Raw genomic sequence first — 26,608 nt, forward strand, 5'->3', positions numbered from 1 at the left:
AAAAAAAGAAGGCGAGGGGAACCAAAACAACCCAGGGGTGGTTACTATGCCGACAAATTACGGGAACTGGGTCTATGATTCCTGAAGGAAAGAAGGCTGCAAGTCTTAAGATGGCAGAGGGAGGACAACAAAATTGAGAAGCGTGCCCGTTTCGTGCTTTCACACTCCGTTCCCAGTCCTGCCGCCGCCTACACTGGAGCGAGGCGAGGGAGGCAGGACTGGGAGCGAAAGAGGGAGGAGAGGTCGGCTCCGAGGCCACTGATTGGCGGAGGAGACTGGCTGCTGGAAACAGCGAGGTGCACTCCGTACTCAGAATCCATTTAAAAAGCTCGAGATACCGACTGCACTTCGCCCAGGCTTAGGAAGGGTAAATATTAGTCACAGGACCCGAAAGCTTAGCTGGTGGTTTAGGGCTTGCGGGGGAGAGGAGAGGCTGAAACAGTAACTTTTATTGATATGCTGCTGGGGAGGAAATAATTCGGGATCCGTTCCGTATTGCTGTGAGGAACTTGCAGGTGCCTGGGGTTTTCCCTGCCTTCTCCACAGACAGGTAAGAGAGGACTGTGGTGTTTGCCCTCCTCTAACTTTTTTTTTGCTTTTCTCCTGTTCTCTGGAAGTGTGTTGCAGCCGTTTAAAAGGCGAAGTGGGCTCACGGTGGCACGAGTCGTGGTTTGAGTGTGGCGATCAAGCTGCATCAGCCGGGTGCTTTTGCACCCAAACGCGTAGAGCTTTTTAAAAGATCTGTTGCAATAGTGTGCTTGTGCTTGCTGCTGCATCTACAGCGGAGACGGATAAAAACTGAAAGCCCGAGGGCGCTCACTGGAAAGCAAGTCTTCGTGTGCTCAGTTAGCAGGGCTCGAGGGAAGGTGTGTTGTGCGGGTGCTGAATCTTTACAACAAATACAAGTTTTATTTAAAAAACAAGCCAACAAACCGGGAAGAGGTTTTAAAAGACTGAAGCAGACTTAGCTTGCAGTGGTGTATTCGGGTCCAGATGCTTAATTTTGATCATTGATGCAGTTTGAAATCTTCCAAAGTTCGGAATTTATGGATATACGAGATATATGGATTTGTATGTATGTCTGGGTGCCTGTGGCTACAATGCCATTGCAGTACAGTACTCACTTATTTGGGAGTAACAATTTGACACACACACAAACTCCTCCAGTGTTAATGAATCTGAGGCAGTCAAGGTGTTTAGTTAATGTATTCAGGATTAGGGTGCAATGTCTCTAGTAACTTCTAAAAAAACTAAATGGCATGTTCAATTACACGAGGAGAGTGTTATTTACTCAAGATTACCTTGATTTCATGGCCATAGGATGAATGGGCGGAAAGCGATTTGTGCAAATTTTATCATCATGAATAACATAGGATTTGGATGACTGAATATTTATGATGTGGATTATCTGTATGTACTGTACCTACTTGATAAAAACTGAACACACCACCTGTGTGTTAGGCAAGCACTGATAATGTACATGCCCAGTATTCCCACTTCTCCTTTGACATTCACGTTTCATGTGGTGTTAAATTAGTGAAGTGGGGAGAATGGATTGGCTGATGAACAACAAAGTATAGGGGAACATAAGAACATTGTTTAAACATGTTGCTGAGTTTTAAAACAGGGCAGATCCATTCAATAGTCTCTCTTCTATCCCTCTAACTCCTCCCACCCACCTGTCTGCTCCTTCCTTCTTCACAGCTCTTAGCTGAGCTTTCTGTTTAGATCAGGTACACATCATACATTTAAGGGACACACTGCTCTGGGACTGTAGTTTGCTAAGGGTTGTCACTGTAGCTCTGTGAGGGGTGGACTACAGTTTCCAGGAATGGGGGTGGGAATGTACTTTAAATGTAAAGTGCATATGCAGCCTCTGTACCATTAAGCAGGGCTCATGTGTCCCAAGAAATAACTGAAAATCTTTATTAAAAGCTTGAGATGTAATCCATGCAACCAGGCATCCTGCTTTTCCAGGCACATGTGCGCTATATGTACAGTTCAATTTGTATAGGCCCTTGCTGACACAACATGAACATATGCAAGTTGGGAGCAGAGATAATGTATTTGACCCTGTTTCTCTCAAGTGTATGGCATGTTGGAGGTAAGGGGTGCCAGAATATCTTTTGGTGCAAGGCCCTCATGATTTTTAATTGGTCCTGCTCCCAATAAAACAGAACAGCTAGCAGGGCAAGACTGGTAAATGTTCCCAGCTAATTCTGTGAATTGCAATATTATTTCTCCATGGTCAAGCTCCCCACATAAGAGAAATTGAGTGATGGGGCAGACAGTGCTCATGTGCTTTTGGGTAGTTCTCTTGTGAATTCTTAAGTTGATGAACAGGACGAAGACACAGCGGCTCCTTGCCTGAATTGCCACAGATCCTAGGTTTTTAATTTTATGTGTGTGCTTTTAGTGTGTGTGCATGTATAATTATTGTAAACCACTTTGATATTTTAAAAATGAAATTGCAGTATACAACTAATTAAACAAACAAACAAAATAGAGGCCTGATGAAATTGGCAGGAGCTGTTCTCTCGCCTTTCTCTTAGAGACCTCTTAGAGACGGAGGTTGGGCCTCCAGATTACTTCTCACCTCTCCTGCTTTCTACTGTGGTTCCTTAAAAGACATCATGACAGAGACCACAGAGCATTATTTTGAAATTTTAGTGGTTTCACATATGTTAGTTGGCATAAGGCATGATGGTAAATGAAAGCTTGCTTTGTAGAAATTGTTCAGGAACAGTTTATCCATGTGAAAGTATAACTCCAGCAAACCTGCCAAGGCCAGTTAGACCTTAGGTGATCTCCTGTGCAATTGTTGGCAGGCTATACAATGTTAGGCTGTTTGGGTCTACTGTAATTCTTGCATCCAATTTATTCAGGATATCAGAAATCCTGTGAGCAATGTAGCTTTCAAATTGGGCCCAGTTTCTTTTCCCTTGCTATCAACAACCAAAGCTGGGTGCGTTCGTTATGCTCCATAATGTACTACCTTTTCACTTTATCAGAGCCTGGAGGAATGTGCTGCCAAGAAGACACATTACTGTACTGTGTTTAAGACCTTATCTATTGATTTATATTTGGCTTGAATCTATTTGCCTTACTGAAATCATTAGGATACTAATTTTGTGCAGAAAAAGATTTTGCCAGGAGTATTCTTTTAGATCAGGGGTGGGAAACCTATGATTCTTCAGACGTTGTTGGACTCGAGTTCCCATCAGCCACTGCCATTATGGCAAATGGTCAGAGATTATGGGAGTTGTAGCCTTAACAGCATCTGCAGGGCCACAAATTCCCCATCCCTGGTTGACATGAATAAGGTATTAGTGAGGGGTGAGGCAGCCTACATGTTACCACAAAGGCCTCTTCATTCCCAGTGAAGAACAGAAATTCCCAGTATCAGCCTCTGTGAAAGGCAGGCAAGAAGAGGCTTGGGGATTGGCTAAATGAGGTGTAGTTAGAACTTTCTCCAGTAGCATAGATATGCCTTGCCTCTGCTTGCTACAGAATATGTTCCAAGAAGTACCCGACTTGTACACTCCATCAGTTATCCCAGGCACAGGTCCACACTGTAAAGCTTTGTGTCTCAGCACTCTTTCTTTTAACCCCAGAGTCCCGCCCCCCCAAAAAAAATCCCCTGTTCAAACTGCAACGCATGGCAATTCAGGTTCTCCACAGATTGCCATTTGCTCCGATTCAAGAGGTAAAGAGCAGGTTTTCGCAGGGAAAGCTCTAGAGTGAAAAACAGAGTGCTTGGAAATGCAGGATGTGGTTTGGAGGAAAGGTAAGTATGGATAAGCCCTAAGATTCTAATTTAGCTTTATCGCTATCCAAACAACACCTGCCTTGTACAGCTAGGATCAGATAGACTCAGGACTAGTCTTCACACACAACAGTTCTTGTAAGCGATGGATGGGTGAAAAGTTAGAGATCACCACACCTTTATAAGATGAAGAGCAGTTCATTACTGCTCATTATTTAATAACTGGGAGGGGAGAGAGCCTGCTTACAAATCAGGCCTACTTTTCAAATCTCCTCAGCCCCTGTTTCTCTAAACATGAACATGGCCTCAAGGTTGAGGAAGCTTTCTCTCCTCCTAACCAAGAAGCTGTGTTGCCTCTCCTCCCCTATGAATCTGACTTGTGTCTCAGAAAAATGTCACTGTGTCCCTTGAGTACAGGAAGAGGGGGCATTGTTTGCTCTCCCTTAGGATAATCCTGTTGATGCGCATGGCTATCACAACATTGTTCTCAACACTTGACTTTCCTCCATAGGAATAATCAGATACAACCTTTTATCTCTGTGCTAACATTAGATGTATGGTTTTATTTTCCAAAGAACTAACATCTCAAAAAAATAGCTCTTGGCCAAGAGGTGGCCTGCACATATAAGGAAAATGTGTAGAGACCAGGGCTGGAATGCTTAGGTAATTGACTTGCCGGTTAGCTCAGCTGGTTAGAGCATAGTGCTGACAATGCCAAGGTCATGGGTTTGATCCCCATGTGGGTGCATATTCCTGCATTATAGGGCGTTGGACTAGGGTCCCTTCCAACACGTATCTTTCTATGATTCTACTGGGACAAAATGCAACGCTAGACATTGGTGCAGACCCACCATAGAAACAGGAAGAAAAGGGGAATTAGGCCTACAATTGTAAACATACACACTGAATAGTAAGTCCCACTGGACAGTGTGACTTGCTTTTAAATTAAATTTTAAAATAAATAAAAACGATCAACTGCTTATTGGTTAAAAAAATTCTCCAACAAATATGCACAGGATTGTGCTGCACGTTCAAAAAAAGCACTGGTACAGACAAACTCTTAAATACTGTGGTGATGAGGTTTAATTGATCTTAGCAATCTATGTGGTTATCCATACACAAAAACATATTCTAATCGTTGATCTGTCAGCATAAGGTGAAAAAAGTCCAATTTTTGTAAGATTAATCAACCTGTCACACCTACGAGTAACACCTGAATCAGCACACAGTGCAGTAATAAGGGATCACTTTTCCCTACCTTTTTTGCTTGACTCCACTGAACCGCCACTGCCCAGCTGTGTCAGGCATTTCGTTGAGAACTAAATTGGACCCTGCTGCCTTTAATAACATTTTAATGGCTCAAGCCGTGTATATCCGGCTCCTTGTAGTGTTTTTAAAAGGTCCCCACCTAGCTTCAAATGAATGCTTCAACTTATAAAACAAAAGCTTGTGCGTGTGGGGTTGTTTTCAACTCTTTTTTAAAACGCCTAATGCAAAATTCACACTGGTTTCCCTAAAATAAAAATGAGCTTCTGGCGGCTTTTCTACACTTCAGACTTATTTATACTCTGATTCTGGCAGTAATTATAAAGAAAATGTAGTACTGTATATATATATTTTTAAAAGAGCATCAACGTTCTGCCTATACTTTCCCATGTGAAGTTCAGTCTTAAAAATACCCAGAGATTCACAGGCCACCTTCTCTCTTTTATCCCATGGGAACCATCATAGGAACATATGAAGCTGCCTCATAGGGTGACAGACCATTGGTTAATCTGGCTCAGTACTGCCTGCACTGACTGGCAGTTGGCTCTCCAGGATTTGACAGAGTTTTCTCTCATGCTCACCTGAAGATGCTGGGGAGTGAACCTGGAAACCTCTGCATTCAAAGCATAGACATAGACATAGAATTGTAGAGTTGGAAGCATCATCTAGTCCCACTCTGCAATGGAGGAATATTTCACCCAATAAGAGGCTCAAATCCACAACCCTGAGATAAAGAGTCTCATGCTCTACCGACTCAACAGACACTTTTCAACTGAGCTACAATCCTCCCTATGGCCTATACCTCTGCTAAGTACCGTATTTTTCGCTCTATAAGACACACCAGACCACAAGACGCACCTAGTTTTTGGAGGAGGAAAACAAGAAAAAAAATATTCTGAATCTCAGAAGCCAGAACATCAAGAGGGATCACTGTGCAGTGAAAGCAGCAATCCCTCTTGCTGTTCTGGCTTCTGGGATAGCTGCGCAGCCTGCATTCGCTCCTTAAGATGCACACACATTTCCCCCTACTTTTTAGGAGTGAAAAAGTGAGTCTTATAGAGCAAAAAGTATGGTAATTTTTTTACTGTTCTACCCATTTTCACTGATCAGAGAAAAGAGAAGAACCCTGGAAAAAAAGAAACTACTTTGTCTTTTGACGCCCAGTACAGTCTGAAATATCATTCATGTGCAGCAGTAGAAACATGCCAAGCCCATCTGAGAAGTAGGCGTCCTCCTACATCTGATGTCAGATACAGACAGCATGTTCACAAGATTTCCTGTCCTTCAGGGCTGTGGTACAATTAATTACTAAGTTGGGCAGGTATGAACCAATTCAGCACCATAAAGCTATGATTTAAACAAACAAGCAAACAAGCATGAAATATTTTCCCATATGTATATACTATATATGAACATTGGTTCTTAACATTCCATCCGACAGCATACATTTAAAGCTCATTTTAGGCATATGACTTGCCCCCCCCAAATCCCGGGGAACTCTAGTTTACACCACTATAAGGAGTTAGGTGTCTTCTAGTAGTAGATGTTGTATGGGCTGACTTGTCCATGTAGAGTTAAAAAAAAGAAAAAGTGGAGAAAGAATGGTTGAGTACATCTAATAAACTCTTGTGGGCACCATAAAATACCCATTTCACAGAATTAAATCTGGTCACACACACACTTCTTGGGCACCTTGTGGGGGACTCCTGCTCTAAGATGTAGGCCCAAACAGGCATGAGAGACATTGTATGAAGGTATCTGATAGGGGATAACTTGTATAGAGAAAGTTTTGATACAGTAGAAAGGACACAGCATGGTATGGACTATTAACAGTTATCAACAGCACAGTCAGGTGCAAACCAAATGCAAAACAGCTAATGCAGACTAATTTTCTATATGTCAGTCACAGAGAGTCCCACCAACAGAGCTGGGGAAGATGTCATGTAGATTAATTGTTTCCAGCTCTTTCCCTTTTCTCTTTGCCCACTTTAATGCTGTGTAATAGTTCTGTGTCCTGCTGTACTAGTGTGTATAATCACTAGCTGTTCAAATGCTGGTCTCCCCAGTTAAAAGGATCTTGCTGTCACAATCTGTACAACGCAACATGCAATGAGAAGCGTGGTTTACAAAAACGTAGATAAAGCTAACTCAAATTTTCAGTGTGAATCATTCAAACTATGTTGTTTTAGTACCGTTTTGGGTGTTTAGTACAATGTTGACAACATACAGTGGTACCTCGGGTTACAGATGCTTTTCAGGTTATGGACCACTGGAAACCCGGAAGTACCGGAAAGGGTTACTTCCGGGTTTCGCTGCTCGCACATGCACAGAAGCGCCAAATAGTGTCACGTGCGTGCGCAGACGCAGCACTGCAGGTTACGAACGCTGCGGGTTGCAGACGTTTCTCCGTCACGGATTACGTCCGCAACCCGAGCTTCCACTGTATTTTCAGATTTAATGCTGAAAGGCTGTTTGCATTGCCATTAGGGAAACATAAGGAGGTCAGACCAAAGACCTTTCTAGTCCAAGATCACCTTGTTCTTGGCCAACCAGTTGCCCATGGGAAGCCTACAAGCAGCAACTATGTCAAATAGCACTTTACCTACTTGTGATTCCCAGAAACTGGTATTCAGAGGCATATTGCCTCTGACAGTGGAGGGATGTGTGTGTATTCAATCAGTGAGAGAGTAATGGGAAAGAAAAGAAAGAATATAATAATAATAATAATTTATTATTTATACCCCGCCCATCTGGCTGGGCCTCCCCAGCCACTCTGGGCGGCTTCCATAAAAACCAAAAATAAAGTAAAATGTCACACGTTAAAAACTTCCCTGAACAGGGCTGCCTTAAGATGTCTCCTGAATGTCAGATAGTTGTTTATCGCTTTGACATCTGCTGGAAGGGCGTTCCACAGGGCGGGCGCCACTACCGAGAAGGCCCTCTGCCTGGTTCCCTGTAGCTTTGCTTCTCGCAGTGAGGGAACCGCCAGAAGGCCCTCGGCGCTGGACCTCAGCGTCCGGGCAGACTGATGGGGGTGGAGACGCTCCTTCAGGTATACTGGACCGAGGCCGTTTAGGGCTTTAAAGGTCAACACCAACACTTTGAATTGTGCTCGGAAACGTACTGGGAGCCAATGCAGGTCTTTCAAGACCGGTGTTATATGGTCTCGGCGGCCGCTCCCAGTCACCAGTCTAGCTGCCGCATTCTGGATTAGTTGTAGTTTCCGCGTCACCTTCAAAGGTAGCCCCACATAGAGCGCATTGCAGTAGTCCAAGCGGGAGATAACCAGAGCATGCACCACTCTGGCGAGACAGTCCGCAGGCAGATAGGGTCTCAGCCTACGTACCAGATGGAGCTGGTAAACAGCTGCCCTGGACACAGATTTGACCTGTGCCTCCATGGACAGCTGTGAGTCCAAAATGACTCCCAGGCTGCGCACCTGGTCCTTCAGGGGCACAGTTACCCCATTCAGGACCAGGGAATCCTCCACACCTGCCCGCCTCCTGTCCCCCAAAAACAGTACTTCTGTCTTGTCAGGATTCAACCTCAATCTGTTAGCCGCCATCCATCCTCCAACCGCCTCCAGACACTCACACAGGACCTTCACCGCCTTCACTGGTTCTGATTTAAAAGAGAGGTAGAGCTGGGTGTCATCCGCATACTGATGAACACCCAGCCCAAACCTCCTGATGATCTCTCCCAGCGGCTTCATATAGATGTTAAAAAGCATGGGGGAGAGGACAGAACCCTGAGGCACCCCACAAGTGAGGGCCCAAGGGTCTGAACACTCATCCCCCACCACCACTTTCTGAACACGGCCCAGGAGGAAGGAGCGGAACCACTGTATAACAGTGCCCCCAGCTCCCAGCCCCTCAAGACGGTCCAGAAGGATGCTATGGTCGATGGTATCAAACGCCGCTGAGAGATCCAGCAGAACTAGGAAATAGCTCTCACCTTTGTCCCTAGCCCGCCGGAGATCATCAACCAGTGCGACCAAGGCAGTTTCAGTCCCATGATGAGGCCTGAATCCCGACTGGAAGGGATCCAAATGGTCCGCTTCTTCCAGGCGTGCCTGGAGTTGTTCAGCAACCACTCGCTCAATCACCTTGCCCAGGAATGGAAGATTTGAGACTGGGCGATAGTTGGCCATCGTGGCCGCATCTAAAGATGGTTTTTTAAGAAGCGGTTTAATAACCGCCTCTTTCAGCGGGTCTGGGAAGGCTCCCTCACGGAGGGAAGCATTCACCACCCCACGAAGCCCATCGCCCAGTCCTTCCCGGCTAGCTTTTATAAGCCAGGATGGGCAAGGATCCAGGAGACAGGTGGTTGGTTTCACTCGTCCAAGCAGCCTGTCCACATCCTCGGAGGTAACAGATTGAAATTGATCCCACTCAACTTGACTAGACAGAACTCTAGCACTCTCCCGCCCCGGCCCTGCTCCCACGGTGGAGTCTACTTCTTCCCGAATCTGGGCGATTTTATCTGCAAAAAACTTTGCAAAATCATTGCAGGAGAACATGTGGCCCGTACTGGGCCCCGATGTTGCAGGTGGTTCCGCTAAATTGTGAACCACCTGAAAAAGTCTCCTGCTGCTGTTTTCTGCAGATGCAATAGAGGCGGTGAAGAAATTCTTCTTCGCCGTCGCTATCGCCACTTGGTAGGCTCGACGTTGAGCTCTAACCTGTGTCCGGTCAGATTCGGAATGAGTTATCCGCCACCGGCGCTCTAGCCGTCTCAACGATTGTTTCATTGCCCTCAGATCCGTGGAAAACCACGGGGCTGTCCGGGCTCCATGCAATCGGAGAGGGCGCTTCGGAGCCAAACAGTCAATAGCCCTGGTTAACTCCACATTCCAGCGGGCCACCAGGGAATCGGCTGAAAGGCCATCAACATGGGATAAAGCATCCCCTACCACTCTCTGGAAACCATTTGGATCCATTAAGTGGCGGGGGCGGACCATCCGAATTGGTCCCACCTCCCTGCAGAGGGGATGGGTCGCAGAGAAGTCCAGTTGCACCAGGAAGTGATCTGACCATGGCACTTCTTTCATTTCGCTTTTACTTAGTGTCAGATCACCAACATCCATAGAGGTAAACACCAGGTCCAAGGCATGTCCACGGCTATGGGTTGGGCCAGACTTATTCAGGGACAGCCCCATGGAGGCCATGCTTTCCACGAAGTCCCGAGCGGCCCCTTGTAAGGTCGTGTCGGCATGGATGTTAAAATCCCCTAGGACGACCAGGCTAGGTGTCTCCAGGAGAACATCCGCCACGACCTGAAGCAGCTCGGGCAGGGAATCCTTGGTGCAGCGGGGAGGTCGGTACACCAAAAGGAATCCTGTACTGCCCCTATTGCCCAACTTCCAGAACATGCACTCAGAAAACTGGGTCTTCCCAATAGGACGCCTGGTGCAAACTAATGACTTCCTAAAAATCACTGCAACCCCCCCTCCCCGCCCACGTGACCTGGGTTGCTGTGCGTAAGAGAAACCTGGTGGACAAGCAGCGGCAAGGACAGGCCCATCTGCTTCATCCAACCAAGTCTCTGTTACACAAGAAGAAACAAAGAACTGAAATTGTGAAAAAATAGAGTATATGGGTATATAAGTAATCAACAGTTTTCCATTAAATGTAAAAGTATTAACAAGACATTATACTTTTTATAAATAGATTCCAAATATAATTATATTTATCCATACACCATCTGTGTCTAAAAGCAATCTGTTGTATGTTGCCAGAGTCATTATGTCTTCTATTCATTGATTGAAGGGGACCATGGTATTATCTTTCAAGTGAATTAATATCAGTCTTTTAGCAGAAGTAAGGGCACAGAGAGTCTATCTACATTGAACTGTGGTCAAACCCTGTATAGTTGATATATAGTTTAAAACAATGTTATCCTCTGAAAATATTTTATATTCCCCCCCCCCAACAATATTTATGCAACTTAGTACTTTTCTCGAAAAAGGTAAAACATAACCATCATGGCTAGTAGTCATTGAATTGTGTCCAAGTGAGGACTTTTAAAGTGTGAATGTCTTTAAATTAGGGCTTCAAACCTTGATTAACGGTACAAACCTATGCATGTTGACGCAGCACTGTGATGAAATGGAGCTTACTCCCATAAAAGTTTGTGCGAAAAATAGAACTGTAGCCTAAAAGGCGAGATGCTTGAACAAGTAAATGATCTTTCTTTGATTGACAGCTTTATTTTTAAATACTAAAAGATGAAAATATAGGTTTGTGTTAGGAACATGCAGAGGTTTGACACTGCTTAATGTACAAAAATACTACTCTTCTGCACATGTATACTTCCCGAAAGGTGTTTGCATTAGCCAGAGCTCCCTTAATGAGTTCCATTGTAGTTAAGAAAGATTGTCTATCACTGAATGATATGCCGCTTACAAGTGAGTATGAGTGTTAATGAAAGGCAGATTGGAACAGATGGTCTGTGCAATACAAAAAGTGCCACCTTATCTGCACGAAGTTGTTCTTGCTGGCAAGCAGTGCCAGTTTAGGGAGGAAAATACGTGCATCATTACCAAGTATTACATGCCTCGCTTGATGAGAGCACAGTATTGCCTTGAAAGTTCTGTTTTGACTAGGGAGGAAAAACAATAGCTTCTGCAAATCTTGCAATGTGACCTCAAGGTAAGCATAATTTTCCTGGAACTGATGCATAAACAGATTTTCTGCAGTTTTGCATAAGTGGAGTTTTGCATTGTATATGATGACCCAAATTCTGCAGCAGGTATCTTCCATTTTCAGTTTAGCCCCACAGGTTTCTAGAGCTTACTAAAACTTATATAGGATATAGGAAACTACATCGATATTGTTCAGGTATTTGAAGCGCTCACTAATTTATTAGAGAAGTAACGAACAGCAATGTTAATCATGGTCTCTCAGAAAACTCCAGAATCCAGTCCTTTCTAGAAGCATGCCAGATATGATTTGTGAGCCCCTTCTTCTCCCAACACCACATACTATTGACAAAAGAGTCATCCTGACTTCTGGAAACTTGTCACCTGTGTGGGATAGCCACCTTTTGTTTACAAAAATATTGGCATCTAAGATGGAATGCCTCAGAGCATGTGTAAAATGTCTTTGCAATAGATAAACAAGCTTTCAAAAAGACAAAAGTGCCTCTGAGCATGCACAGATTGCCTTTTATTTGCAGAGACCTGTCAAGAAACTGCAGAAACTGGTGTCTTGTGCTTCAGCTGCCAGCAGAGAATGGTAGTAGTGACCCATCAGACACAAAACTGCCTGAGAAGTGGCCTTGGATGACCTGGCAGGCAGGCAGTAACAGCAAATTTCACATACAGGAGTGAGATCGAAGAGTAGTCTGGGTCAGGGATGGGGAACTTATGACCCTTCAGGTATTCCTGGACTCCAGCTTGCATCAGTCCCAGCCAACATGGCAAATAGTCATGGATGGTGGGAGTTTGAGTCCAGCAGCACCTGGTGGATGGGTGACATGTGTTCCCCACCAAAGTCTAGGAGGGTGTCTGTCATCTGTCCTCTGTCTCTGTGTAATTGAGTTCTGCAGAATCTGCAAGCCTACTCCATGCTGTGATAGAAAAAGCAACTGGTCATCTTTCCCAGCATAGAAAAGAGAGTGCATAGAAAGAGTGCTTACTTTCTTGCTGTTTAGAAGCACCATGACATAAGGTGGTCAATGCTTACTTGAGTAAATAATTATTAGGCTATTAGTTAAATTGGCCTCAGAGGGCCAAGGGCTACCAGTGAGAAACCCAATATCTTGGAGCATTAGTTCTTTCCATTCAGCCACATTCTAGCTTCCAGAATAATGGTGGCGTTAATGAAAGGGGGAACCTTTCTATGGATTTTAAGGTGAAAACGAATGAAGGGTTATAAGAGGGTGCCAACCTTACTAATAGAATACTATGTTTGACAGCAGTGTGCAGTGTTGTGAACTGATCTCTATTGAGAAAAATTTCAGATCTTATTCCTGAGGCTACTGTTGTAGCTTTGTGAGAAAACTCTTAAGTCCCCCAAAATGTTTGCACACAGCAAAGAAGGAATATTTTTTACTTCTTAAGCGTACAGACATACAAACGTTTGTAACATCTACTGAACTTTGCTCATTTGTTGTGACAAGTACTCTTAAATAGTTTATGATTAAAGTTAAGCATAAATGTGAATGTAACTACAATACTTCCCCTTCAGTGTTTAGTATTGGGCTGCTATTATTATTATTATTATCCACCTTTTTCTCAAATGGGACTCAAGGTGGCTTACAGATGAAAATAAGAACTGCTAAAAACCTAGAAAAAATTCATTAAAAAACAATTAAGCATTGATAGAATTAAAACTACATACATATAAAAAATCTATTAAAACCATACTAGTAAAACAGCACTGCACCAGACTACTTACACACCATACATTTAAAGCACATTATTCCCCCTCCTCCAAGAATTGTGGGAGCTGTAGTTTGCTAAAGGTGCTGGGAATTGTAGCTTTGAAAAGTAAACTAGAGTTCCCATGTTCTTTGCAGGATGTCTGTGCTTTAAATGTATGTCTTTTAAAACCAGACAAACCTTTTTTGTTCAAACCAGTGTCTAAGACTCTTTTGGACACACCCCAACCTGGGCTAGCTCCCAAAGAGGATTGTCTGTAATGTGTTTGCAGGTACTTCTGAGAAGAAATATTCTTTTTGTAGGCTGTTATCAGACACTACTTTTTCCACAGAGAGCCTCAAATTGGTCTCTTGGTTGCATGTAATAGATAGAGAGCCTTTTGTTAAGACAAGGCTCCACAACAGTGGGCCAAAGTCTTGCCTTCCTCACTCAGTCATCTAAGTAGTGCTATCAGATACCGCTAGACTACTCTGTTTATAAAAAGGAAGGCTAGGCTTAGCTCTCCACAACTGCTTGTTGTCATACAGAATAAGTGACAAGAACATTTGTTGTTATTGCAAGTTGTTGCCTTAATTAAAAAATTTTCCCAGTAAATTTGAGGAGTAGAGGGTTTCATAGTTAAAGCTATTCCAATTAGGATTTTAGCCTTCTTTTAAAGTCCTTGGAGGGGCAGTACTTTGCTGCCTTGCCTAAATATTTCTGCAGCATCCCCCAAGTGTTTATCTTTCATCTGTCTCAGCAGTTAAATCCCACAGCTGTTAAGATGAGAAGATAAAGGATGTTATTAAAAATGGGAGAGCAGCACATTGCACATAATCAGATGTATCTAGGAAAAATGAAAATAGCACATGTGAGCAGTTACAAGCCAGGTAGAGAGGAGCAAATAAGTGTTGGAATATTGGAGAACAAGGATTGTCAAAACCATGAGCCGTAACAGGTCCAAACCTATAAAAATGAACTGCATTTACCATTCCCTAGCCATGCTACCATTCCATAAACCATATTATCATGTACCCAAGAAAACCAAAGTCTGTGATTCTGTTAGGAAGGAAGTGTTCTAATATTGGGAACTGAAACTGTAGGACAGTTGTCTTGTTGAAATAAAAAGACCATATAAAATCATTGCCCTCAAAGAAGACTTGTTTGTCAGGATGAAAGATGCAGTTACCACACAAGAAGAGTCTGCTGGGTCAGGCCCCATCTAATTCAGCATCTGAGCATAACAGCACTTTCCTGTCCTGCGGTTTTCAGGAACTGATATTCAGAAGTGGAAGTAGAACATAGTGTCATGAGTTTGTGGATGCTAGACACCCTAAATTCCTGGATTCAGTAAATGTTAGTATTTAATCAATGCTTGGAGTGTTATCTTGATGCCATTTCATTATCTAATGAAATCCTAACAAAGGCTACTTGTCCACTTAAGAAGTTAAACTTCTATATTTATTTCTTCATCGAATTAATGAGTTTGTGGAACCGATTCCCATCTGCTTTAGGAAATATATTGCATCGTTTCACCTCCTTAATCCGCTTGTCCCAGAGAGAAGTCAACTCTTTGTAGAGAAAACCAACCACTTTGACATCAGAGTTGGCCTTTGGTATTCTGGCTCCTTGGTCTGTTAATGGTAGACTTAGTACTTTGTTCCAACTGTAGATAGAAAACAACCCATCAAAGCCACAGCAAGAAAATCTCTAGTGGTCTCATGCTAAAACATTCTCCCCAGTTAGAATCGTCGCTAGGGTGATTTGTCACACAACCAGGAGAAAAGGTAGCAAGAGGCAAGGCAATGTCTCCTCAGTTTGTTTGGGTACTACTGTTCCCCATCATCACTTAAGAGACTGGTTGGCCCATTCAAACTGGTCTAGTAGTTGGGTGGCCTTAATTCTCAGGTGTCTGTGGAGTTCTTTTGGAAGGGTTGACTGAAAATGGACCCGGCTAGGATCTCTTGTAATACCTCTCCAACTAAGCAATTTTACCAGCTCATTCACACTCCTACAGCGACAATGCCAGAGCGCAAGTGGAGAAGGTCAAAGGTTCAATCTCTAGTATTTCCAGATAAAAGGATACGTAGCAAGTTGTGGGAAATACTTTTCTGCCTAAGATCCTAGAAAGCCATTCCCAGTCTGAGTAGGCTTTACTGGGCTAGGTGGACAAGTAGTCTAGAAGGCAGCTTCTTATATTCTCTATGTAGCTCTTCATAATTAGTATATAATCCCATCCCTGCCTGAGCCACTCACAACTTGCATAATATTTAACTAGGCATCTGGAGGCAACAAATCCCTTTAATTAAATGAATTGGTTGGCTCACCCCCTCCTTTCCTGTGGATTTAATTTAATGTGTACAACAATGTGTTCTGTCTTCTTGTATGTGATACTAGCATAAAAATAATAATTTATGAAATAGAATCCTAAATTATGCTGGGCTTCGCCTTTGTTTGTTTTGGATGTTGTGATTTTGTAAGTATATATTTAACTTGGTGATCTAATACACCGGTTTGCACTAATGTGTTACGCATTAACTCAGGTTTCACATCTACGCAGGGCTACTGCTAGAAATGACAGGCTCTCGACTCCTGTGTCCTCATCACCTTGTAAGTTTCAGCCAGCAAATAGCCAGGCAACGGCGAGCATTTAATGATCAGAAGCCAAACAAAACAAAATTTGTGCTCCCAGTGGAGAAGGGTTCATTTTGCAGCTGTGAGATACTTCCATATCCTGAGGAAACCAGTAGACTTTCACTCCACTGCTGCCTTGAAGATTTAAAAAAATGTTATGTAGAGCATAACTTAATGACTTTCAGAGCTTTACTATTTTCTTCTCAGTCATTCTGTTTTAATTTCTTTCTTTTTTACTTTTTCTAGCAGTGTGGGGTTTGTGGTTTGTTTTGTTTTGTTTTTTAGCTATGCATGTGCCAAAGTTCTGCTTTCGGGTGGGGGGGGGGCGTGCTTTGGAGTTACCATTCTTGCCCCTGTTTCTAGGGAGAGGCTTGCAGATGTCTTCCTTTCAGGCTTTCCTGGCAATAGGCGACTCTTGGGCTATGTGTGCGGAACGGCTTCATAGATGCCAAGTTTCAGCTTCCTAGATGCTCTGGTTGTGTTGTGCAAAAGTCAGAGGTTCCTGCATACACTGTCACTTCCCACACGCATCTCTCTGTCCTCCAGCCAGCCAAGCAAGAGGCAGAATCACAGTGCAAGGACATATTCCAGCTGGCAAAAGAACCCAAGGAGGATGTAGTGCTGGGCCACTGCAGCATGGGGAGAGGGGGTTTGGCCTGGAAAGCAGTGTGACCTGAGAAGAGTCCCAGGGGCCAGACAGAAAGCCCTGGAGGGCCACATTTGACTCTGAGCCTGTGATTCTCCACACATGTGTGTGAGTGCATGTACGTGATCTAACAATATCATGTGCAATATATAATTGCTCACCTGGTACGGAGAAGGCTCTTTTGCCTTTTGACAGCCGCATGATAATTCCTACTGATGAACCTTTCCCCCAGCATGGGTATGCAGTGATGGGGAGAGTTTCTGCTAAATGATGCCCAGTTGGTAGCTCTTAAGAGCTCACAACCAATTCTAAGGAGGAAAAATGGCAGTAGCAGCCCCCCAAATTCATTTCCTTTAGTGTTGTGAAAAAGTGTATGTGTGGATTGAACTGAGGACTGGTTTAATGCAAGTTCACTCATTACAGTGGTACCTCGGGTTAAGAACTTAATTCGTTCTGGAGGTCCGTTCTTAACCTGAAACTGTTCTTAACCTGAAGCACCACTTTAGCTAATGGGGCCTCGCACCGCCACCGCGCAATTTCTGTTCTCATCCTGAAACAAAGTTCTTAACTCGAGGTACTATTTCTGGATTAGCGGAGTCTGTAACCTAAAGTGTCTGTAACCTGAAGCATCTGTAACCCGAGGTACACTGTACTAGATAAGCTTGTCCAATGTCTGCTAAACTGACATCTTTTAAAATTTTCACAGTAATCACCATGATAATAACTTCATGCCTTGAAAAAAACACACAAAGCAAATCAACTGTTATTTCATGCAGTGGTAGTATCTGCTAGAGGGATAAATGCCAGTGTGGTATTTCTTACAATGCACATGTAGAGTGTGAATGACCGTCCTTAAATAAGGGGAAGAGGACCTCAGTTTAGTGGCCCAAATGTGGTCCTCTAGCCTTCTCTGTCTGTCCCTAGTGACTCTTCCCATGCCACACCGCTCTCCGGCCTTGTGTCACATCCCCTGTGAGTGCTTTTGCCTGGTTGGAATATGTCCTTGAGCTCTGATGAAGATGACTGTTGCTTGTCTGCATGGAGGATAGAGAGGTGTGTGTGTGTGTGTGTGTGTGTGTGTGTGTGTGTGTGAACTAGCCTACTGCTCAAAGGTAAATATTATATTCACTGCTCCATCCACTTTTGCCCCTAGCCCCACCCACTGCTGGAATCTGGCCTCCAAAAGGGAGTGTGGTCCTTGAGCTGAAAAAGGTTTCCCAACTGCCTCAAATGCTTGAATTTCTTTCTTGCTTTAGGGTCGCTGATGTCTGGCCATGAGTATTTTAACAGGTGCATATATTTCCCCATGATGTTTGGATATTTGCTGCAGGAAACAAGCACAATTACCACACAAAGTGCTCTCAGTTTTGTGCCCAACGTAAGTCAAGGGAACTTGGGTACTGCCAGAATTTGCTCCCTTATTCCACATTTGAGAGTTGGAGACTGGAATGTTTAAAAGGTCAGCATTACGAAATAGTTCTTAAAAAACAGATTCACTGTTTCACTTGCAGGATAACAAAGCAGTAAAGTGAATTGCAACCACCCCACTTACCGTATTTTTCGCTCCATAGGACGCACTTTTCCCCTCCTAAAAAGTAAGGGAAAAAGTCTGTGCGTCTTATGGAGCGAATGTGTGTTACCTGGAGCCAAATCGCTGTTGTCCTGTGCTCCCGGGCTGCTCTTTGGGGGTGGGGGGAGGAGCCACGGTACTCTGCCGGCAACCTCTGCTTTCCCCTGAAGTCCCGACAAGGTTTGCAAGCAGCGGGAAGGCTGTGCGCTCCCGGGCTGCTCTTTGGGGGTGGGGGGAGGAGCCACGTGGCTCTGCCGGCAGCCTTTGCTTTCCCCTGAAGTCCCGACAAGGTTTGCAAGGTTTGCAAGCAGAGGGAAGGCTGTGTGCTCCTGGGCTGCTCTTTGGGGGTGGGGGGAGGAGCCACACTGCTCTGCCTACAGCCTTTGCTTTCCCCTGAAGTCCCGACAAGGTTTGCAAGGTTTGCAAGCAGAGGGAAGATTGTGTGCTGCTGGGGTGCTTTTTGGGGGTGGGGGTGGGGAGCTACACTGCTCTGCCTACAGCCTTTGCTTTCCCCTGAAGTCGGGATAAGGTTTGCAAGGTTTGCAAGCAGAGGGAAGGCTGTGTGCTCCTGGGGTGGAGGGTGGGGGTGGGGAGCAGCAAATTACTGTCTCTCAGTGCCTCCTAATTCAACTGCAAAGGATTGCCTAACTGGATTCTGAGCTCCATTTGAAGTTTAAAAATAGTAAGTTTGGGGATTTCTTCAAGTAGCAGTTTTGGGGAAATAGACATAAATACATACAAAGCATCTCCACAAACCAGTAATAGTAATTTCAGCTAAAACTGAGCAGGTATCTGGCTCAGGAACAGTTTAAACTGCACAGCTATAACCAGACATCCTGTGTGTGTGTGGACCATGTTCCTAGTAGCTAATCTTTACTGCTGAAAAGAGGCTCTGATATTCCACTCCAACTCTATAATTCATTATACAAATTCTTACAAGTACAGTCCACCTATACTAAACCAAAAACATTGTGTTCTCTTGGTATTGAACGGAAGCTATTTATCTGCCCTCTTTTCCTCCTCTGTTCTTTACTCAGTCACTCCATTTTGAATCTTCCTTTCAAAACAACCATGCCTGTTTTGAGAAAACTTCAGAGATTTAGGAACTGGAGCACAATCATTTGATCTTTAGCTTCACAGTATTTTAATATTCTTTTGGAAGCCGCCCAGAGTGGCTGGGAAGGCCCAGCCAGATGGGCGGGGTATAAATAATAAATTATTATTATTATTATTATTATTATCATCATCATCATCTTTTTGCTGTTCCTCCATACTCCAAGCACTTCTCATTTGCACAGCCCTGGTTTCTCTCCCTGACTATTAATATTCTTGATTAATAACAGTAAAATGCTCAAATTTTAGTTTTTGTGACTGTTGCCAATACTGACTTCCCAGTGATGATGAAAACAGCAACATTCTAATGGAATGTCTGTCCTTTTTCCATTCTCTTCATTATATACCGTGGCTCGCTTTAAAGCAGCAAAGTGGACAGGAGCCACACACTTTGCTGTTTTAAATAGTTTAGTACAAAATTTGAGTCAGATTTTTTTTCTTGTTTTCCTGCTCTAAAAACTTGGTGCGTCTTTTGGTCAGGAGCGTCCTATGGAGCGAAAAATACGGTACTTCAATCGGTCCAGAAGTGGCACTGGGGTGTTAATGTGCTCCTTCTATTCTGAAGCTCCTCTAGAAGAAGATTGTTTTGCTGCTTGGTGTTGCAGCAATATCAGAGCTATGCAAGAGGGAGAAAATCCTCTTTCAATCCACTTTCTCCACACTGTGCACCAATTTTGTAAACCTCCTTCATGTAAACCAGGGGTAGAGAATAGTATTTAGGTGACGGTGAGGCAGGTGGATGTGGCGGGTGAGTTTAGGTATTTAGATAATGTTTTCACTTAACGTTGCACTGGATTTTTACAAGCGTAAAATAGATAATGCTTGGTTTATCTCCATGATCTCAGTAGATTGGTGGCATACAAATGTGATAAAATAAATGAGTGTGATAAAATAAATGAATCAAGACTTACCAGTTGTAGGAATGCAAAATTATGCACAGTTATGTTTGTAGGACCCACTTACAAAATATGAAAATAGAGTACAGTGTGGAATGAGCTATGTCAAATGATGGATTTTTATTGAAAAGGTGCGTTCAGTGTGGCAGGGGTAGGGATGGGAGCTGGAAATGAGAGAAAATTAAAGGGTGGCTAAAGCTTCAGTTGGCTAGTCTAGCAACTAGTCCTTTTTATCCATATGAAGTTAGATTTGCTGAGCTGCAGCTTAAAAGAAGTCAAGGATATAGATGGAAGTTTGTATAAACAGTGGAGGCTCTTAGTAACAAAGAAAGGCTTGCCACAATCTTTTTACTGTAAGATTAGAGCAAACACTAGTTTCCATACATGAGTATGTGGGAAGCAACTTTTCCCTATTAGCCAATAATCTATTTGGGATGGCAGTAGCTAATGGAAACCAACTTACTGTAAAATATTAATTTTCTTTTGCCCTGTATATTGTTAAATATTAATGTTTATGTTTTGTGTAAATAGATGGGTTGCATTGACAATACATTCATATCTCATTTTAGCATCTAAATGAATAAAGCATGAATTGTAAATGTGGTTGTATGGCAACATTGGGTACACACCCCACAGGGGGGCAATTTGATTTTTAAGGGGGGCAATTCGAGAATGAGTTATTAACAGTTAAGGGCCTTTTAGGCTTCCTCCATGTGAATAGGAGTTCACTTTGTAGCCGGTTGGACTTTTCTCTGCATGAATCTGTCATAGCGGAATAAAAACCCAGCTGCTAAATTGCCTATTATTATCTTTATTATTTATTAAATTTATATACTGCCCTTCATCCTTATTGTGCGTCGTAGGGAATGAATATCATGCAAAGTCATTAAAAAAATTACTTGTGACATACTACTAGTCCTAATGTGAGTGACTACTCTGTGTGGCATTATCAGTGTTGCTCTATTTATCCCATGCTACTTAATGTTGCAACATTTTACAGGGGGAAACTTGTTTTTAGGATTACCAGTTTGCAACCCAGAAAGCTAAAACCACCTGCATCCAAGCAAAGAAAGCTGCAACTACCCGCATCTGGGAATTAGTAAAACTATATGCTAGTTCCCTGACAACCCCAAGAGCAAATTAACACAGTGTTATATACTGGAGGGTATGTAAAACTTTTTCTAAGTTCCATTTACCTTTAGATTTTGGTACAGCATGCATTTGGAAAGACTACAGCATGGTGCTGAAATGTAATTATTTCCCAAAGCATAAATTTATTAGGAAGACAGACATACTGTTCCTCAGTAGCATTCATAATTCCAAACGTCGGAGCATTATGAATATAGACTGCTGAGGCGACTATTTAGTGTGACTTGTTGAGCTGCAATATAAGAGATTGGAAGGGTTGATCTGCCACCTGGACTGACTACTCAATTGTAATACCAAATCCCCTAAATTGCAAAGGGCTTTTGAACATATTAAGCATATTTTTCTTGGTTTGATGCTTCTGGAATAATGTCTCTGTCGTCTGGGGCCGCTTGTTACAATGGTCCACTTTTTACTCTCCTATTTGCCGGGCTTCTACTCTTTCGTGGGAAAAGCAGCAATGCTTCCAATACGGTCTGTGAAAAAGATTTTTCCCACTATTTTATAATGAAAGCCTTTTTATACAAGCCTCGTCTGTGCTATGAAAAGTTACCCAGATCTGACAAGAGGCACAATCTGCCAAGCATTGCTTCTCAATGGCTCTGGCTCATTTCCTTGGAGCAAACGTCGGATCCACCGTGTGTAAGGCACTCCTGTGGCACATAGAGCTGAAAAGGTGGGGTGGGAGCACCTGTACGTTTAGAAGGAGATGAATCAGGCTTTCCTTTCTATCTGAAAACAGGTTTTACAAGTACTTGCTATTAAGGTCCTAACAAAGGTTACTGTGCCAGTTGTGCCTATTAAAACATAGCTAAATGCCTTTTACTGCCAATGCAGAGAATGGGTCGGTGGGTGTGCTCACATGCACACATTCATGCATAGCACCTGTGCACATCAAAGCTCCTGCTGATGGGCCTGGTTAGGTGACTCCCACCCATACTGTTTTTGCATCACAGTCAATAAAGGATAATATTCCAACCATCTCAGGAGCCAAATACAGCACCGGGAGTTTACATATAATTCCCAGCAACAGATCGCAGATCAGCTTGTGTGTCATGAGGCTGTATCACTCTGCGCAGCAGAAAGCCCCATGTCTGCAGAACTGCAGTTATGAAAGCACACAAGGAGGAATTCTTTGGATGGAGAACTCCAGCGGAAGGGAGTACTCTGCAAGAAAGGAACACTTTGCTAATTGTGCAAACAGCCATGGCCAACAACAAATATAGGAGGGGCAGATGGATAATATTTGTCACATCTCAGGACCCTTGCAGGTGTACTGCTGCGGGACACGATGCAGATACCCTATGGAATTGCAATTCTGCTGCAACAGTGACTGCAAGAACCGGCTGCTCCATACAGGTAAGCAAGAGGGTCTTGCCCGTTTCCTGAACTTCTTCCATCTCCCTCTCCTCGCTTTAAAGTATGGCGAGCACTCAGACATGTATCAGAGTGTCTCCTCCCATACCCTTTGCCTTGCAATGTGGGGAAACTGCACTGGTTTAACAAGCCTTTCTTGCTCAAAGGGACGCAAGGCATGTAAGTGCTGTGGGGACATGGGAGAGGGGGCTGCTAGCCACAACCCAGGGAATACAACTTACATGTGTTAGGGTGGGTTGTGGGGAACACATTGCTAGTGAACACCATGCACTCCCTTCTTCTTAATGGAATTGTTGGCCAATCACTCACGACTCTTTCTTCCTTACAGGATCAGAGCCAGGGCACATGGAGCAGAAAAAGCTGTCACTGGAGAAGGGGGTACCAGTACAGCTCATTATATTGCATGGGTGAGTATTGGCTCAGTTGCTATATTGTCTCCTCCAGCAGGCTGAATTTCCAAAATCTGAGGTGTAGCCAGTGAAGTCCTACTCTGTAGACCCGTTGAAATTAATGGAACTAAGTGAGTCATGCCCATTAATTTCAGTGAGTCTGCTTTCAGCAGGACTAGCAATCCATGCAGCCCACTGATAGCTGTGGTGGTGGGGGTGCCAATAGGAGAATGGGGGCTGGGGAATGTGGAGCAGAAGAGCACAGAGATATCACACTCCTTCTTGAAGATGCATTTGCCAAATGAGCACCCACTCACTCATCTGTTGCAATAGCTATTCGTTATTCGTTCCTACGCCCATGTCTGTCTGTCTTGTCTCTCCACAGGCCACCAAGTAGCCACTGAACATGCACAGGGGAAAGGATGTTTCTTACCGCTACCAGTGCAGAACACCAGGCCTCCAGCAGCAGCAACCAGTGGGAAACCTGTGTTCCTACGTGGGGTTGCTGCCTTTTAAATATCCCTGGGCTCCTGTGCCTCTCAGAAGCACATGACAGACAGAAATGCAGCAGGGGCAGTAGCACCCTTGATGCAGATGCACTGAGCTGCACTTGTTGCTCTACTGCCCGTCGTGTCACACAGAGTGGCAGGAGTCCTATAGCCAGTAGCAACCCCACGTTGCTAGGATGCTGTCAGTACTCCCTTCAACACTGAAACTGTTCAATAAAAGCTTGTGCCAGTGTCCACTGTGTTTTTGTCCTGTTGATGGCTGTCCAGCGTCTTCACTGTGGGAAACTCGCAATAGGAGGAGGAGGGCACTGGGCTTTCCATCATCACAGCCCTTCTAGGCTGACTGACTGTGCGGGAATCAGATCCACACCTCTCCTTTTACACTGCATTGCTCTGTTCTACTGCATTGCTAAGTGGCTGGATGTGTTTCCTTCCGTGAGCTTGCTTTTGTAATGTGTACTCTTCCCTGTCCAAGTGGCTCTCCCACTCCCCCTGGCTAAATGGTTGTTCCCTAAACATAGACAGCAACATATACTTATTGTGTGAAGTGTTACAAAAAGCATCTGTACACATTCTCAGAGCTAGCCCACCCGTGAGGTTGGGTGAGGTGTCTGCTTCAGATGTCACTCTCCCGGAGCGGTGGCATCCTGTTTGGCTGCCCAGAGTTACTGCTGATTCCCCCAGCCTTTGGGGGCAGAGAGGGACTGGTGACAAAGCTATGCAGAATGCCTCTCCTTCTGCCGAGTCAGTGAGAGGGCAGGCACTCTGCCACTCAGCTTTGCCACTAGGCGGGAGATCTCCCACCCACCCAGCAGTGTGATGGAGATTTGCACCAGCTTCTCCTGAATGGAGGAGCCCATACAAAGCTCCACTGGCAGGTAGGAGGGGAGGGGGGATTGGGAATAGATCTCCCCACCACTTCCTGGCGGGGGAGTCTCCTTATGGAGTTTGCGCCCAGTGGGGCATTTCACCTCGGGTACTGACCTGCCATGGGCTCCCTCTCTGCATTCTTGATGTTGCAGGGACATCATTGTGAATAAATTGGCACTCCTTCCTCTGGTCCTAGCTATTTTCCTGACCAAAGCAGGGGTGGTACATGTTTTTCAGCCCAAGGGTTACATTCTGTTGCAGAAATGTCCACAGGGCCACATGGTAGTGGAGGGTGGGGCCAGGTGTAAAAATGAGTGGTGCAATGTAGGTGATGCTTATCTTTCTACACAGCGTTGCCTATACATATACCTCTCTCCATCTGAGAGGTCCTTTTCGGTGGCTGCTCCCAGATTGTGGAACTCCCTTCCACCTCTCTGCTTTCCTTTTGCCAGCAGACAAATATGTTTGGCCACCAGCTGGCTGTTGCAGCAGGGTCTTCTGAGGGTGTTGTACTTTGTGTGTGCGCGCATGCACTTCTAAATGCTTTAATGTGTTTTCAGTGCTGTTTATAATAGGGTTACCATTTGTTTTAATATTTATACTGTGTGTGTGTGTGTGTGTGTGTGTGTGTGTGTGTGGTGTTTGTATCTGCCTTAATTTATGCTGTGAGCTGCCCTGCACTGAGAGAAGGGTGGAGTATAAAATAAATAAATCCAGACAAGCTAGAGGCAGCACCAGAGTTCAACAACATATACCAGTCAGGCAAAAACAATCAAGGAGGACACAGAGCAGGGGTGGGGCCTGAAGGTAAGGGGTGGGGCCTGGGGAGACTCTTGAGGGCCTGATAGAGAGGTGTGCAGAGGCACATCTGCCCCTGAGTCTAAGATTCTGCATCCCTGCATTTAAAGGGATATCCCAAGGGATACCAAGGAATTTGAACCCCCATCAGAGGACAGCTCTGGAACCTGTGGTTGCTTTTCTCCTAATGCCTAGGACACAGGAGTCTTGTGGTAGGGTGAGCCCTTATTCTTTCCTCCTGAGGGCATCCCATGTGTATGGGAGGAAATACAGAATGGGTTCTGTTGACACCAAGTGTCATACCTAACCATGGTGCCACCTAGGTGTTACATAGGTATTTCTGCCTTCCCTGCTTGGTGTGAGTAGAGGGCAATGTCATGAGTGGTGGACAATGGTAGAGTCACTAGTAGTAGTGTGGATTGGTGGGCAGTATTGCTGCATTGTTTCTTCTTCACATTGGCATTGTCTTTCTTCTTTGCTGCTTGGAGTGCATAAGGTTGCAACTCTACTATGGCAACGTAACATTGGCAAAGCCATGGCCCAATGGCTGGCCATGTAGAGTCTGTGAGAAATCGGAGGTGTGAGATGGAGCATCTGCAAAGCTAGAGAAGCTAAGCAGAGAAGCCTTTAAAAAAATGCAAGTGTGGGATTAATCTCACAACGTTGAATGCTTGAGAAATATGTGCTGAATTAGTCACTGGGACATCAAAGAGAGTTTTAATGAGATTGACATTTAAACCATTTCAGATCATTGTACAAAAGAGATTTTAGTCTTTTAAAAAAAAAGTTAATGAACATAGAATAGAATAATGGTTTTCCAGCACTGTTCTGGGAAACACCAGGTTCCTTGGAAGCTCATGAGAGATTCCTCAGTGAGAAGGAGTGGTGGACAAGCTTGCTGGAGATTTATCTTCCCTGATATGTAGATTCACGTACGGTGCAAGCTCAATATGTACATAGGTATGGTGAGGTCAAACAGGCCTGTTCTGGGCCTTCCATAGTCTCTGCCCATAACCCATACTAACTGGGGTTAGGGTGTTGTAGTGCAATGACCTATTTAGGGCTCTGTGTTGGCTATCCCTGTCCAAGATAGTAATACCAGCAGGATAGGTCTTTGGGACAGGTATCTTGTGTTACTTCACTTAATATGGTTTTACAGGGAGAGGGATTTTTAGATAGTAATTTGTATGACTTAAAAATAAGGCAAGCCAGCACTCTTGCTCATTCTACAGACTTGGGGTGGTATTCAACTAAGTTTTACTTAGC

At 44.2% G+C, this 26,608-nt stretch overlaps 1 protein-coding gene and 1 long non-coding RNA gene across 7 annotated transcripts in view; one reads left to right on the forward strand and one right to left on the reverse strand.

Moving 5' to 3' along the window:
* Nucleotides 1–26,608, reverse strand: part of LOC308589144 — a 165,243-nt gene that overhangs the window by 69,697 nt on the left and 68,938 nt on the right. The gene's annotated exons all lie outside the window — the stretch shown is intronic.
* The window catches only part of SPATA13 (spermatogenesis associated 13), a 102,743-nt gene that overhangs the window by 21,539 nt on the left and 54,596 nt on the right, over nucleotides 1–26,608 (forward strand). The window contains exon 1 of one of the 6 annotated variants that reach the window (XM_081197872.1): nucleotides 199–550. The exons of 2 other annotated variants lie outside the window; for them this stretch is intronic. The gene's annotated coding sequence lies outside the window, so the exon portion shown is untranslated. Of the gene's footprint in view, nucleotides 1–198; nucleotides 551–26,608 lie in introns of those variants that run through there. 3 more of the 6 variants (XM_081197877.1, XM_081197875.1, XM_081197876.1) reach the window with 3 other exon arrangements.

Source organism: Podarcis bocagei (genome assembly GCF_964188305.1).
Source record: "Podarcis bocagei genome assembly, chromosome: 6".
Taxonomy (NCBI): Eukaryota; Metazoa; Chordata; class Lepidosauria; order Squamata; family Lacertidae; genus Podarcis; species Podarcis bocagei.